Below are 16,454 nucleotides of genomic sequence, written 5' to 3'. Positions count from 1 at the left end.
TTCAAACCCAGCCCCGGCCAAACTGCAACAAAAAAATAGCTGGGCGTTGTGGCGGGCACCTGTGGTCCCAGCTACTCGGGAGGCTGAGGCAAGAGAATCGTGTAAGCCCAAGAGTTAGAGGTTGCTGTGAGCCGTGTGACCTCATGGCACTCTACCGAGGGCGGTACAGTGAGACTCTGTCTCCACAAAAAAAAAAAAAAAAAAAGAATGAGATTCTGTCTCAAAAAAAAAATATGAATGTCTTTTAGAATCTGATGTACATATTTATGGAGAATAAACTCTATAAATCTCATTGGGTGTCATTTAGTCATTCCCAGCAATTGTTTTACTACCTTTTTTTTTTTTTGTTTTTTGAGACAGAAATACCCTCTGTCACCCTGGGTAGAATGCCATGGTGTCGTCATAGCTCACAGCAACCTCAAACTCTTGGGCTTAACTGATGCTCTTGCCTCAGCCTCTTTAGTAGCTGGGACCACAGGCACCTACCACAATGTCCAGCCCATTTTTCTATTTTTAGTAGAGACGGGGGTCTCACTCTTGCTTAGGCTGGTCTCGAACACCTGAGCTCAAGGGATCCTCCCCAGCCTTGTCCTCCTGGAGTGCTAGGATTATAGGGGTGAGCTATCATGCCCAGCCGTGTTTTACTTCTTTACAAATCTGAAGTTAATTTTTATAGTTATTGTCTTAAATGTTTTGAACATTAGAATCAGGATTCTAGCCCAAAATGCAACTCCTGTTAAGAAAAAAAATCAAGGCTTTTGCTAGCCCATGTGGCGCCTTTGTTTAAATGAGAGAAGTGAACCCCTTCTGTAGGGTGGATGCAGCCTGTGCCAAAGGAGAACCCGGATCGGAATGGGTTCCAGCACAGCTCCCTCCCTGGACAGTGGTGGACATCCTGTGTGTCACTTCAGTCCTCTCAGCCTCACCCTTTACCCCAGCCACAGCTGCAGTGATTGGTTGGGTGCAGGCAGCTTCCCACAGATGCCAGTGAATATAGTTCCTCACCTACCACCTCACGTCCTGCTTTGGGATTTTCGGGATGCCTCAATGGGGATATCTGTGGGTACCTCCTTGGCATTTACACATGTGCGAGATTGAAACTCAGGGGGTGGCCTTGGTGTGTGTCACACTTTATGGGGGCAAGACATGATTGCAAGAGGGACTTTACCTAACAATGGCAATCAGTGTAACCTGGCTTATTGTACCTGCAATGAATCCCCAACAATTAAAAAAAAATAATAATAATAATAAAAAGAAACTCAGGGGGTGGGGAAGGTAAGATATGGGAAGGGGAGTAATAATAATAACAATAATACTCTCTGAGGGAACCCTCAACCCAGGGAGAAAGAGATCAATGGATAAGGCTGTGCTCCCTCCACCTTCCCACCCCCATGAGGGTTCTGAGACACATCTCGTAAGGCTTCCAAAGTGTCCAAAGGGTAAACGAATGATTGTCTGAAACTCTGTTTTGCAGGGACCGGCCATAAGACATAGAACTACATGCAGTATTCCCAGCAATAATCCCTGACCCACCCTGCTTCAGATGCTACCTTAAAGGGACTCATTTGTCTCTGGGTCCTTTACATGCTGCATAACCACTTACCATTTCTGAGATCTGGTGCCTTCTCTATAAAAGGGAAGTACAAACACTTTAAAATACAATATTTAAGTGTAAAGTACTCGATCAATTTAAATAAGTATTTCTGCTTTCAAAGTATGCATCTGTTGCCATACAAATATTGCCTTTGTGAAAAATCTTTCTTTTTTCCTTTTTGAGACAGAGTCTCCCTCTATCGCCCAGGCTACAGTGCTGTGGTTTCATCACAGCTCATAGTAACCTTAAACTCCTGGGTTCAAGTGATCCACCTGCCTTAGCCTCCTGAGTAGCTGGGACCACAGGCTCGTGCTACCATGCCCAAATAATTTTTTCAATTTTTAGTAGGGACGGGGTCTCACTCTTACTCAAGCTGGTCTCCAACTCCTGGCTCAAGTGATCCTCCCACCTCAGTTTCTCAAAGTGCTAGGATTACAGGTGTGAGCCATGGTGTCTGGCCTTGATTTCTTATATATTGGAGCAGTGGGCATGAGACAATTTTTAGTGACCTCCCTCTTTTATCCCCTTCTACTGTCAAAGAATGCATTTCCCCTGATACAGAGTCCAGTAAGAGGCTGAAGGTGAGCCGCCGAGGTCAGGGCTCTGTCTTATCTATTAGTCACATGATTAGAAAGAATACAGAGATGGTTGGCTTAAAGACATGCATCAACAAGTCAATTCAAAATGGTAAATGAATTAAGATGTTTTTTCTGATAAAATGTCTGATTTGGCAAATTGGTTTGATAACAACCTCTGGCTCGGGGGGGAGACAAGATGGCGGACTGAACCCAGCTTTCAACAGAGGCTCCCATCCAGAAGGAGAGTTAAGGGACAGAAATTTAGTAAGTATCCTGGTGGACTTGAGCCTCACCAAGAGAGAAGGTTGAAGAACGCACATCAACACCACCGAGGCAAGCTGTGATCACAAGGATGCAAACAAAAGGTACAAAATCCACCACCAAGCGGACGGGAGTCCCCCTCCCCCATGAGACCGGCTCAAGAGCCCCACAATTAAACAAGCGGGCAGAAACTAAAGGCCTTCCCACTACACTCCACGGGAGAGACCTTCTAAAAACTGGACCTACCTCCCCTACTGGGGTGCTGTGGTGTTCTCCTGCCGGGCATAAAACTGAATAAAACTTTAAAAATCCTTTGCCGGCAACTCTGAATCCCCAACACTCCCCTCCCACCCACTGAGGTCTGGAGGCCAGTCCCCCAGGAGTTCGGATCCTTGAGTGATTTCTCAAGGGGAGTGGACAGTCCCCGAGTTGTGACTGGTCAGCATTGACTCTGAGGCACGCGAGTGAGGAGAGGGCACCGGGCTGAGGGGGAGTCACGCCTCGGCGGCACTTCCCTGTGGTGCGGTGCAACAGCCCTCCCCATGCATCAATACAGCCAGACATAAAACTGAATGAAACTCTAGCTTCCCCCCCCCACTCTCACTTGGGGTCTGGGGACCTGTCCCCCAGGAGTTCGGATCCTTGGGTGATTTCTCGAGGGGAGCGCACAGTGCCTGAGCCGTGACTGGTCAGTGCTGACTCTGAGACACGCGGGCGAGGATAAAGCACTCTACTGAGGGGGAGTCACGCCTCGGCGGCACTTCCCTGCGGATTAGGTGCAGCAGCCCCCCCCCGCCAGGCAACATTATGGGGCCGTGCACAAAACTGAATAAAACTCTAGCTTCCCCGCTGAGAGCTGAGAGCCCCTACACTCACTCGGGGTCTGGAGGCCTATCCCCCAGGAGTTCGGCTCCTTGGGTGATTTCTCGAGGGGAGTGCACAGTGCCCGAGCTGCATCAGGTCAGCACTGACTCTGGGACACGTGAGCAAGGAGAGGGCACTCTGCTGAGGGGAAATCAAGCCTTGGTGGCACTTCCCTGTGGTGCGGTGCAACAGCCCTCCCCGGGCGGGCATAAAACTGAATGAAACTCTAGCTTCCCCCGCACTCCCAATTGGGGTCTAGGGGCCTATCCCCCAGGAGTTCGGATTCTTGGGGGATCTCTTGAGGGGTGTGGACCCAGCATAAACTGCGGCCGCTCAGTGCTGACTCTGGGCGCCGGGACTCTGGGCGCGAGACAGAGGAGAAAAGGGTCGGCTGATTGCCCACACCAGAGCAGCAGTTCCCTGGAGGTAGATCAACAGCCGTTTTTTCTTTAACGGAAGAACGCTCACTTCTGGATATTCTGAGGCCACACCCCCTGTCTCCCTGGGCAACCAGAGGAGGCCACCGGTAAGCGGGGGATTTCCTGACACTGCTCACAAACCTGGGAAGCTTCCAAGGCGGGGCCAACCCAGAGAGGTGATCGGCAAACCTCCAGTAGCAAAGAGGACACAAACCTCCAGCAGCAAAGACGTTTGAACTCAGAACAGCCCGTCTTCTGTAGGCGATTTCGGCAGGAACAGAGACAGAACCCCACAAAGTTGTCTGTTCTGTTCTGTTCTGTTAGCAGTATCCATCAGGGACGGGGCTAAGCCTGAGTGAACACCTCCTTCCCATCACCTGCATCAAGCACTCAAAGATGTCAGGCCCCATCTCCTCCTGCTAGATAGCGGCAGTCTGCGGGGGCCTGGCAGACTTCCTTGCGATTCAGGAAGGTGCAAACCCCTGGAGTGTCTGTTCACTGCAGGCAACTGGGTTAGCCATCTGCAGAGATACCAGTGACTGGGTCCGATGGAGGGGCAAAGTGGGGAAGGAGACGTCAACCTTCCCAGACTGCTTTGTTTGCTGGGTGGCTCCTCCTGACTCCACGCTGCACTGGGGTGAGCCGTGTCAGAGGAGTCACCAGGCTCCTGTGATCCAGTTCCCAGAGACCTCTTGAACTCTCCCACCCGAGACAGGTGCCGACTGAGATAGTTGATTTGGACCTTTTGAACTGGGCTAATAGACTGAGCACTTTTCAGGCGGTGCCCTGGGTGTGCGGTTGTAGGAAGGTTTGATTCTCCTTTTCCAACTGGGGCCAGAGGTGGGCGGGTGGGGTGACTTAATTGCTGATTTTTCCACACAGCTGAGACTTCAAGCCAGAGTAGAAGATGCAATAGGATCGAACAGAAACCAGCTGAAAACAAGACAGAACCACTTTGCTCCACCACACCAGACAGGGCCCCAGTTTCTCAGGCCACAACACTGTACGGCCCCTCGATAAAGCCCCAGGGGAAAAACCAAAGGGAGTAAAATAACCATGGGGTGGAATCAGCAGAAAAACTCTGGTGACACGAATAACCAGAATAGATCAACCCCCCCCCCCAAGGAAAGATACGGCAGATGTGATTGAAGATCCCATTCATAAACAACTGGCTGAGATGTCAGAAATCGAATTCAGAATTTGGATTGCAGACAAGATTAATAAAATGGAATTAGGAATTCGAGGAAAAATTCAAAAGTTGTCTCAAGAATTTAACGAATTTAAAGACAAAACCACCAAAGACTTAGACACACTGAAGCAAGAATTTACAGCCCTCAAAGATATGAAAAATACAGTAGAATCCCTCAGCAACAGAATGGAGCAAGCAGAAGAAAGGATTTCTGACATTGAAGATAAAGTCTTCGAATGCTCCCAATCTCTCAAAGAGGAAGAGAAATGGAGAGCAAAAACGGATCACTCACTCAGAGAGCTCTCAGATAATTCGAAAAAAAGCAATATAAGAATTATAGGGATTTCTGAGAACGATGAAGTGGCCTCTGTGCCCTCAGAGGGCACTTCTGCATGAAATTATGAAAGAAAATTTTCCAGACATGCCTAGAGAATCTGAAATTCAGATAGCAGACAGCTTCAGAACCCCAGCACGATTCAACCCCAATAAGTCATCCCCCAGACATATCATAATTAGCTTCACTAAAGTTAACATGAAAGAGAAGATTCTCAAAGCAGTCCGGCGAAAGAAAACTATTACATACAAAGGTAAGAATATTAGAATAACTACAGATCTCTGCTGAAACTTTTCAAGCCAGAAGAGGGTGGTCATCAACTTTTAATCTCCTAAAGCAAAATAACTTTCAACCCAGGATCTTGTATCCAGCCAAACTGAGTTTCATCTATGATGGAGAAATTAAATACTTCAATGACATTCATATGTTGAAAAAATTTGCCATAAGTAAACCAGCTCTTCAGGATATTCTCAGACCTATCCTCCACAATAACCAACCCAATCCTATACCACAAAAGTAAACTCACTCAGAAACTTCGGATCAAACTCCAACTTCCACACTGGCGAAAGGATTAAAAATGTCCACTGGACCTTTGAAAAACTCGATACCCAAAATTCCACCAGACTTATCAATACTCTCCATCAATGTGAATGGCTTAAACTGTCCTCTAAAGAGGCATAGGTTAGCTGACTGGATACAAAAACTCAAGCCAGATATTTGTTGCATACAAGAGTCACATCTCAACTTAAAAGACAAATACAGACTCAGGGTGAAAGGATGGTCATCCATATTTCAGGCAAATGGTAATCAGAAAAAAGCAGGTGTTGCAATTTTATTTGCAGATACAGTAGGCTTTAAACCATCAAAAGTAAGGAAGGACAAGAATGGTCACTTCATATTTGTTAAGGGTAATACTCAATATGATGAGATCTCAATTATTAATATCTATGCACCCAACCAGAATGCACCTCAATTTATAAGAGAAACTCTAACAGACATGAGTAACTTGATTTCCTCCAGCTCCATAATCGTCGGAGATTTCAACACTTCTTTGGCAGTGTTGGATCGATCCTCCAGCAAGAAGCTGAGCAAAGAAATCTTAGATTTAAACCTAAGCATCCAATATTTAGATTTAGCAGACATCTCAGAACATTTCATCCCAAAAAACTGAATACACATACTTCTCAGCAGCCCACGGAACTTACTCCAAAATTGACCACATTTTAGGTCACAAGTCTAACCTCAGTAAATTTAAAGGAATAGAAATTATTCCATGCATCTTCTCGGACCATCATGGAATAAAACTTGAATTGAGTAACAACAGGAATCTGCATACTCATACAAAAACATGGAAGTTAAATAACCTTATGCTGAATGATAGCTGGGTCAGAGATGAGATTAAGAAAGAAATCGCCAATTTTTTGGAACAAAACGACATGAAGACACAAACTATCAGAACCTCTGGGACACCGCAAAGGCAGTTCTAAGCGGAAAATTTATAGCACTGCAAGCCTTCCTCAAGAGAACGGAAAGAGAGGAAGTTAACAACTTAATGGGACATCTCACGCAACTGGAAAAGGAAGAACATTCCAACCCCAAACCCAGTAGAAGAAAAGAAATAACCAAAATTAGAGCAGAATTAAATGAAATTGAAAACAAAAGAATAATACAGCAGATCAATAAATCAAAAAGTTGGTTTTTTGAAAAGGTCAATAAAATAGATAAACCTCTGGCCAACCTAATCAGGAAAAAAAGAGTAAAATCTCTAATATCATCAGTCAGAAACAACAAAGACGAAATAACAACAGACTCATCAGAAATCCAAAAAATCCTTAATGAATATTACAAGAAACTTTATTCTCAGAAATATGAAAATCTGAAGGAAATTGACCGATACTTGGAAGCACGCCACCTTCCAAGACTTAACCAGAATCAAGTGGAAATGTTGAACAGACCCATATCAAGTTCAGAAATAGCATCAACTATACAAAACCTCCCTAAAAAGAAAAGCCCGGGACCAGATGGTTTCACGTCTGAATTCTACCAAACCTTTAAAAAGGAATTAGTACCTATATTACTCAACCTGTTCCAAAATGTAGAAAAAGAAGGAAGACTACCCAACACGTTCTATGAAGCAAACATCACCCTAATCCCCAAACCAGGAAAAGACCCAACAAGAAAAGAAAATTATAGACCAATATCACTAATGAATATAGATGCAAAAATATTCAACAAGATCCTAACAAACAGAATCCAGCAACACATCAAACAAATTATACATCATGACCAAGTTGGTTTTATCCCAGGGTGTCAAGGCTGGTTCAATATATGTAAATCTATAAATGTAATTCAGCACATAAACAAATTAAAAAACAAAGACCATACGATTCTCTCAATTGATGCAGAAAAAGCTTTTGATAATATCCAGCATCCCTTCATGATCAGAACACTCAAGAAAATTGGTCTAGAAGGGACTTTCCTTAAACTGATAGAGGCCATCTACAGCAAACCCACAGCCAATATCATATTGAATGGAGTTAAATTGGAATCATTTCCACTCAGATCAGGAACCAGACAAGGCTGCCCATTGTCTCCATTGCTTTTCAACATTGTAATGGAAGTTTTAGCCACCGCAATTAGGGAAGAAAAGGCGATCAAGGGTATCCATATAGGGTCAGAAGAGATCAAACTTTGGCTCTTCGCAGATGATATGATTGTGTATCTGGAAAACACTAGGGACTCTACTACAAAACTCCTAGAAGTGATCAAGGAATACAGTAGCATCTCAGGTTACAAAATCAACATCCATAAATCGGTAGCCTTTATATACACCAACAACAGTCAAGTTGAAAAAGCAGTTAAGGACTCTATCCCATTCACAGTAGTGCCAAAGAAGATGAAATATTTGGGAATTTACCTAACAAAAGACGTGAAAGATCTCTATAAAGAGAACTATGAAACTCTAAGAAAAGAAATAGCCGAAAATGTTAACAAATGGAAAAACATACCATGCTCATGGCTAGGAAGAATCAACATTATCAAAATGTCCATACTACCCAAAGCAATATATAATTTAACGCACTCCCTATTAAAGCTCCACTGTCATATTTTAAAGATCTTGAAAAAACATTACTTCGTTTTATATGGAATCAGAAAAAACCTTGAATAGGCAAGACATTACTCAGAAATAAAAACAAAACAGGAGGAATCACACTACCAGACCTCAGACTTTACTACAAATCAATAGTGATCAAAACAGCATGGTATTGGCACAAAAACAGAGAAGTAGATATCTGGAATAGAATAGAGAACCAAGAGATGAATCCAGCTACTTACCACTATTTGATTTTTGACAAGCCAATTAAAAACATTCAGTGGGGAAAAGATTCCCTATTTAACAAATGGTGCTGGGTGAACTGGCTGGCAACCTGCAGAAGACTGAAATTGGACCCACACCTTTCACCATTAACTAAGATAGACTCTCATTGGATTAAAGATTTAAACTTAAAACATGAAACTATAAAAATACTAGAGGAGAATGCAGGGAAAACCCTTGAAGAAATTGGTCTGGGTGAGTATTTCATGAGGAGAACCCCCCGGGCAATTGAAGCAGCTTCAAAAATACACTACTGGGACTTGATCAAACTAAAAAGCTTCTGCACAGCTAAGAACACAGTAAGCAAAGCAAGCAGACAGCCCTCAGAATGGGAGAAGATATTTGCAGGGTATATCTCTGACAAAGGTTTAATAACCAGAATCCACAGAGAACTCAAACGCATCAGCAAGAAAAAAACAAGGGATCCCATCGCAGGCTGGGCAAGGGATTTGAAGAGAAACTTCTCTGAAGAAGACAGGCGCATGGCCTTCAGACATATGAAAAAATGCTCATCATCTTTAATCATCAGAGAAATGCAAATCAAAACTACTTTGAGATATCATCTAACTCCAATGAGACTAGCCTATATCACAAAATCTCAAGACCAGAGATGTTGGCGTGGATGCGGAGAAAAGGGAACACTTCTGCACTGTTGGTGGGAATGCAAATGAATACATTCCTTTTGGAAAGATATATGGAGAACACTCAGAGATCTAAAAATAGATCTGCCATTCAATCCTGTAATTCCTCTGCTGGGCATATACCCAGAAGACCAAAAATCACAACATAACAAAGATATTTGTACCAGAATGTTTATTGCAGCCCAATTCATAATTGCTAAGTCATGGAAAAAGCCCAAGTGCCCATCGATCCACGAATGGATTAATAAATTGTGGTATATGTGTACCATGGAATACTATGCAGTCTTAAAGAAAGATGGAGACTTTACCTCTTTCATGTTTACATGGATGGAGCTGGAATATATTCTTCTTAGTAAAGTATCTCAAGAATGGAAGAAAAAGTACCCAATGTACTCAGCCCTACTATGAAACTAATTTGGGGCTCTCACATGAAAGCTATAACCCAGTTACAACTTAACAATAGGGGGAAGTGGGAAAGGGGGGGGAGTGAGTAGAGGGAGGGGGATCGGTGGGATCACACCTGTGGTGCATCTTACAGGGCTATTTGCAAAACTTGGTAAATGTAGAATGTAAAGGTTTTGGCACAGTAACTGAGATAACGCCGGAAAGGCTATGTTAACCACTGTGATAAAAATGTTTCAAATGGTCTATGAAGCGAGTGTATGATGCCCCATGATACAATGTATACAGTTATGATTTAATAAAAAAAAAAAAAACAACCTCTGGCTCTCTGTATTACAAAAGGCCCTAAAAGTCGCCATATATAGATAAAACAGGTATCTTAGAACTTGTTCCCATGAGTGGGAGAGAAGACTTCATGTGTGCTTGAAAGAGGTGGCCAACATGTAGAGTGTATTTTGTAAATATTTTGTATAATTTTGTAATGACATTTTGTTAAAAAGAAAAAGTACATTTACCTGCAATTCCTCCCTCCCCCATGTATGTGAACTTTCGGGGTCCTGTGTCCTTCCTCATGTGGCCTTTTCTGTGTGTTCATGTCTGCTGGTATCTTTGTGTTTCCTCCTCTTATGGGGACTCCAGTCAGACTGGATTAGGGACCCACCCTAATGGCATCCTTTTTAACTTAATCACCTCCTCAAGGGCCTTGTCTCCAAATACAGTCTCATTGTGAGGTATTGGAGGTTAGGGCTTCATCATATGAATGTGGGGGGACATAATTTGATTTATAATACTCTCCACATGTTGAGTAATGTTTTGTGCTGAGCAGGTCTATGCAAACCTACCTCAAAGTCCAAGGAAGCCGAGAGTCTGAAGAAAGAGGCTGAGCTGCCCAGTTTCTCAGAAAGAAACGTTTAATAGGGACTTATGAACTGAAGCCATGTTGAAGGTGGCTGCAGAATGGTGGCCCTGTGCGTCACTGCTGATGAGACCCAGGGCTTACATACTGCAGGAAAGAAATATGTAGCATGCTGAAGTTAACCCCTCCGAGAGTGGCAATGTATATCTGCCCAAGGGCAGGATTCCACTGAAGGGTAGGATTAATGGAATACATAACACAATGGATAAATATGTAACAGTCAACAAAGTAGAAACCTCCGAGGAATTCCTGGAAGAGAGGTTAATCAGAAGGCAATTGTGGTACATTAGCAGCCAAAATGAAGTTGCTTTAGCCTCTGCAAATGAGAAAACAACATTTTATAAAAATCTGTATTGGAAAATGTATATTGAATTATTTTTATTTCTCCAATCCCTCCTGAGCATATTGAGTTATACAAGGTGCCTCAATGAGAAAGAATAACAGGCCCTATTTATTGGATTTATTTAACAGGCCCCTATTCATTGTGAGGGGTTGGTCAGGCTGATTGCTTTCTACTTGTTTTATCAACTTGTGCAAGAGTTTCCAATTATTATTGTGGATTTACCTGCTTCTTTCTTTGGTTTTGTCAGATTTTACTTCATATATATATGGAGACAGAGTCTCACTAGGTCACCCTCGGTACAGTGCTGTGGCGTCACAGCACACAGCAACCTCAAACTCTTGGATTTGAGTGATTCTCTTGCCTCAGCCTCCCAAGTAACTGGGACTAAAGGCACCTGCCACAACACCCGGCTATTTTTTTGTTGTAGTTGTCATTGTTGTTTAGCAGGCCTGGGCCGGGTTTAAAACTGCCAGCCCCGATATATGTGGCCAACGCCCTAACCACTGAGCTATGGGCACCAAGACTACTTCATTTATTTTAAAGCTCTAATATTAGAGGCATACACATTCAGGATATGCCTTTCTGAGTAACTGATTCTTTTAATCATTATAAAAGGCCTATTTGTCTTGACATCTACTTTGACTGATACTAATGTAGCCACACCAACTTTTTTAGGTTTGTTGTTTGGATGATATATCTTTTTCCATCAACATATTTGTACATTTATATTTAAACTGCATCCTTTATGGGCAGCATGTAGTTCAGTCTTACTTTTTAAGTTTAATCTGACAATCTGCCCTTTAATGGAAATGTATACATTAGTATTTTATGTAGCTGTTGGTAATGGTTGAATTAAATTTTATCAATTTGTACGTATTTTCTATTTTAGATATGTGTTCTTTGTTCCTGTTACTCCTTTCTTGTTTTCTTTTTGTTTAACTAAATATTTTTAAAATTCTTTTTTATTTTTTCTATTTTATATCATAGTCTTTTAAAAATTAACATTGCAATGTTTCATTAAAAATAACAGAAATTTACTAAAGTATCATTCTTTTTGCTTTATTCTTTGTACTATGTTGTCATACAGTTTACTTCTGTGGACGTCATAAACCCCACACTACAATGTACCTATTTTGCTTTAGACAGTTGGTTTTTAAAGACATAAAGGAAAAAAATGATAGTCCTTTTAATATGTCCATATAGTTAGCAATTTTTATGCTCTTCATTTCTTCTTATAAATCTTTGATTTTATTTTGTTTATATTTTTTTCAGTTTGGAGAATTGCTTTAGCATTTCTTATATTGCAGGTCTGCTGACAACAAATTCTTTCAACTTTCATTTATTCATGCATGTCTTCATTCTCCTTTTTCGGTTTTCAGTACAGGACTGAGCCTTGCTTTTTTCCTCTCACTACAGGTGCAAAGAAGTGGAGCCCACACAGCCCTGGATTTTTGTGTTCAACAATTTCTTTCTTCCTTCTTCCCTCCACCATCATCCATCTTTCCATCTCTCTCTTCTTTTTTCTATCACACACAATAAATGAGTGCCTACTCTATGCTGGAGATGGTTCTGGAAAGAAAGACACAAATGCAGATTCGATAAACACATACATGCTATAATGTTTTTAGAGTTTTAAAAATTGATATATAATTTTCATATTAAAAATGCACAAATATTAAGTGTAAGCTCAATAAATTACTTGGTTTTATTTGTTTTTGTTTTTTTGAGACAGGGTCTGACCTAAACTCAAGTTCAGTGGCATGGTGACGTTTATTGCAATCTCAAAGTCCTGGGTACAAGGTATTCTCCTGCCTCAGCCTCTCAAATAGCAGGACCACAGATTCATGCCACAGTGCCTAGCTAATTTAACAAAAGTTTTTTTGTAGAGACAGGGTGTTGTCATGTTGCTCAGGCTAACCTGAATGAGCTTAAGTTTAAGCTCAAACAGTAACTTGCCAGTTTTTATAAGTACTAGGAAGTTATCCAGGAATTTTACCAATGAGCGTAATGTCCCAAATAAAATACTAATAAATAGGCTTTGGCTTAAAATTGTCAATTTAACATACTTACTTAGATATTTGTTATTTCTTGGTTTGGGGAAGGTTTAACAAATCATGGCCTGTGGGATGAGAAGCTAATAATAGTCTTTATATTTTCGAAGGCTTTTAAAGACAAAACAGAAGAAGAAAAAAAGGAGAAGAAAAAGTAGAAAGAGAGAGAGACTATCTGTGGAAGTCAAAGCTTAAAACATATACTATCTGGTTTCTTACAGGAAAAAGTTTTCTGCCCTTGGGGCTGCAAAGAAAAAGTCAGCTGGAAGCCAAGGACAATGGTTCCTTTTTCTTGCTTTCTAGTTTAATAAGCCAGGTGTGTCAACAGCTTCTTCTTGACTAGCGTTAACATGTTACTCAATCAGAAAAGAGTTTAAATTTTTACTAACATATGTCAGCCCCACCTAGTGAAATTAAATACAAGGAATAGTTTGCTGAAAGTATGCCAGAACCACTAGTCAGGCCAATCTAAGGTTGTTGACTTTAATTTTTATATGAACTGGATTTTTTAGAAATGTAGGTAGTGATGGCTATGTTGAACTGTTTCTATGGCTCTGGGTATATGTTTCAAAGACTTTTGCATAGGTATTGTCATCATGTACTTTCTGAGACCTTTGGAACAGATGTGGGGAGGGGAGAAAGCAGGGCATGCGATAGTGGGATTGAGATTTAGCAATTTCCAATCATATTCTCTATTCTTCCTTCTCTGTCCAAAAAATCCACGTGCCTTTCCCTCAAGTCAATTCCACCTGGAAATGTGCTTCAGCATTCAAGATCCTACTGTCCAGAGCGGACTTCTGCTTTAAATCAGACCAGTTAGTCTAGAATTTGGGCTGATGACTGGTTGGGAGGCAGGCAGCATGGGAGTTTCTAGGTAGTTCTTTTTTTTTCTTTTTTCCTATGGATTCCTTCATGAATTTGCATGTCATAGTTGTGTAGGGGCCATGCTTCTCTGTATCATTCTAATTTGAGTGTATGACGTGAGCATTCTAGGTAGTTTGATGATAGATTTGTTGCTGTGGTTTGGGCTGGTCTGTGTGGTCAGGTAGACTCTGGTTAGTAGCATAGGGAGTGGTCTAGAAATAACTAGGAGAGTATTTGACCATAATAAAGTGGGGGAAACTTAGGAGACAGCTTTCCTGGAAAGGGAATGACAGTGTAATTCAGGAAATTTGGACAACAGCCAAGGTATACAAACTGAACAAAGATGGCTGAAGTTAGAGACAGATTGCCATTTGTTGGGCTCAAGGCTCAGCTGGGGCACATTGCACACCAGGCTGGGGCAGGAAGATTAACTATAGACTCTGGCCATTTACCACAGCCTTCACTTGGCTGTTGGGACTGAGCTTGCCAAATGGAGGTGGATTGGCAAGAGCCAAGTGTAGCTGGGCTGGTAAGGACAAGAGCAAGTTATTGTTGTTATCATTATTAAGAAAAGCATTTCACAACGCTTGCCATTTATTGAGCAACACTTCATAAACAATATCCCTTTTCCTTTCCATAGGCATTATTATATTTAACTCCATTTAACTGAATAGAGTTAAATGACTAACTCAGACTAGTAAGAGATAGAGCCAAGCATTGGATTCACTCTGAATACGAAGTATAAAAAAACTGCATAATTTTATATCCAATGTTCCTTCCATAAGGGGCATTCAACAAATGATAGGACAACAAAAGTTACTTGTTGTACATCCTAGGATATACAAGGGCTGTCCAGAAAGTATCCAATTACATACTATGAAAAATAGTATTACTAATGGCTGAATACTTTCCAAACAGCCCTCAAAAATACCTATCCCTGCATAAATTTGGTCTATCTAGGGAGTTTGGATACAAAATAAATCTAGCCTCACAATCCTCTGCAATGTTAGAATAATATTATTATTTGGTCAGTTTTAACTGAGCATCTATGTGTGTCAGGCACCATATTGGGATTATACTGGATGTGCGGTAGCAAATGAAGTAGCCATCCTCTTGGGGCTTCCAGCAGAGTGTTAGACAGACAGAGACAGAGGCAGAGGCCAGAGTTGCTGCTAAACTCCCTACCTCAAGGGGATGGCCACCATGACAGAGAATTGTTAGGCCTCAAAAGGCAAAGATGTCCAGATTGAGAAAAGGAATTTGGGAGGATCAGCATTTGGGGTGCCCCTCTCTTCCTCCCCTGCTGGGGGGCTGACATATGTCACGGTCCTGAACAGGTGGGAAGAATGGCAGTGTGGCTGGGGCCTTGTCAGCGAGGAGGGCCATGTAGTACATTGTAATGAGGATTTGGATTGTGTTGCAAATCCTCAATGAGTTTCCTCATTCATCCATTTCACATTTAGTGATACAATCTAGTTCCTATTTTCCAGGAATTTCCAAACCCTTTTAACTCCACATAAGAGCAAGTCTTGGGGGAAACACTGCAATAACACTCTCCTCACCTATTTTTAGATTCTATAGCAGAAATGCACCTAGTAATACAGTTTTAAGGATAAATTAGCCAGCTTAATACTAACTTCTTTGTATCTTTAAGATTTTCAATCAAACACCTCACTTAATTTGTTATTTGATCTCTCTCACATGTACCACCAGTATCATGCTGGGTTGACTATGCACCCTGTAGACAGAGTCAGACTGAGTCATTTTTTAATGATCATATGACTAATTATTTAATAATTAATTACCTAGATTTGCTTACTTAATTATATAATTTAATAATTAATTGATTAGTATGTTATAACCCAAATAACACAGCTTTATGGAAATTCTCTTAAGTTTTTCTAGGACCACAAAAGTGAAGAAAAAATATACATATTATTTTATTGCCAGAATTGTTTGTGGGTGACATTGAATAACCTTTCAAAAATGAGTATTTTCATCTTTAAAACTAGCATTTAATTAATGGAATAGTTTCTTGATTTTTTTTCGGTATGGTTGCAATTCAGAACCAAGTTTGAAGATCCTAATTACTTCGTGGAGAGGATTAAAGAATATAAAAGGTAAAGAAAAAAAGACATAACCTATGATGTGGTTTGCATGTATGTCCCCTCCAAATCCCATGTTGAAATTTGATCCTTGGTGTTGAATGTGGGGTCTGGTGGGAGGTATTCAGGGGCGCAGATCCCTCATGAATGGTGTGGTGCCCTCTCCATGATAATGAGTGGTTCTCACTTTATTAGTTCACAGGAGAGCTGGTGGTTTAGAGGAGGCTGACACCACCTCCTCGCTCTTTGCTCCTTTTCCTGCCATGTGACACATCTGCAGATGCTGGCGTGATGCATCCTGTGCAATCTGCAGAACCGAGCCTAATACACCTCTTTATAAATTATCCAGGTTCCAGCATTCCTTTGTAGTGGTGCAAAACAGACTAATACAGAGTCTTTCCTTCTGCCAATGTCACATTATAAATTTGCCAAAAAAGAAGCAATTTGATTAAAATAAATATATGGATATGAAGGCTCTGTAAGTATGTAGATAGGACTGAGCAAGAATGCCACAGAA

General features: G+C 41.4%; 1 pseudogene; it reads right to left on the bottom strand.

Annotated features, from left to right (window-relative positions):
- Positions 1–13,862: 13,862 nt before the first annotated feature.
- On the bottom strand, positions 13,863–13,958 carry LOC128595128 (uncharacterized; annotated as a pseudogene).
- Positions 13,959–16,454: the final 2,496 nt, after the last annotated feature.

The sequence above is a fragment of the Nycticebus coucang genome, chromosome 9 (assembly GCF_027406575.1).
Source record: "Nycticebus coucang isolate mNycCou1 chromosome 9, mNycCou1.pri, whole genome shotgun sequence".
In the NCBI taxonomy this organism is placed as follows: Eukaryota; Metazoa; Chordata; class Mammalia; order Primates; family Lorisidae; genus Nycticebus; species Nycticebus coucang.
The sequence above is the reverse complement of the archived record's forward strand: the minus strand, read 5'-3'. Positions and strand labels throughout refer to the sequence as shown.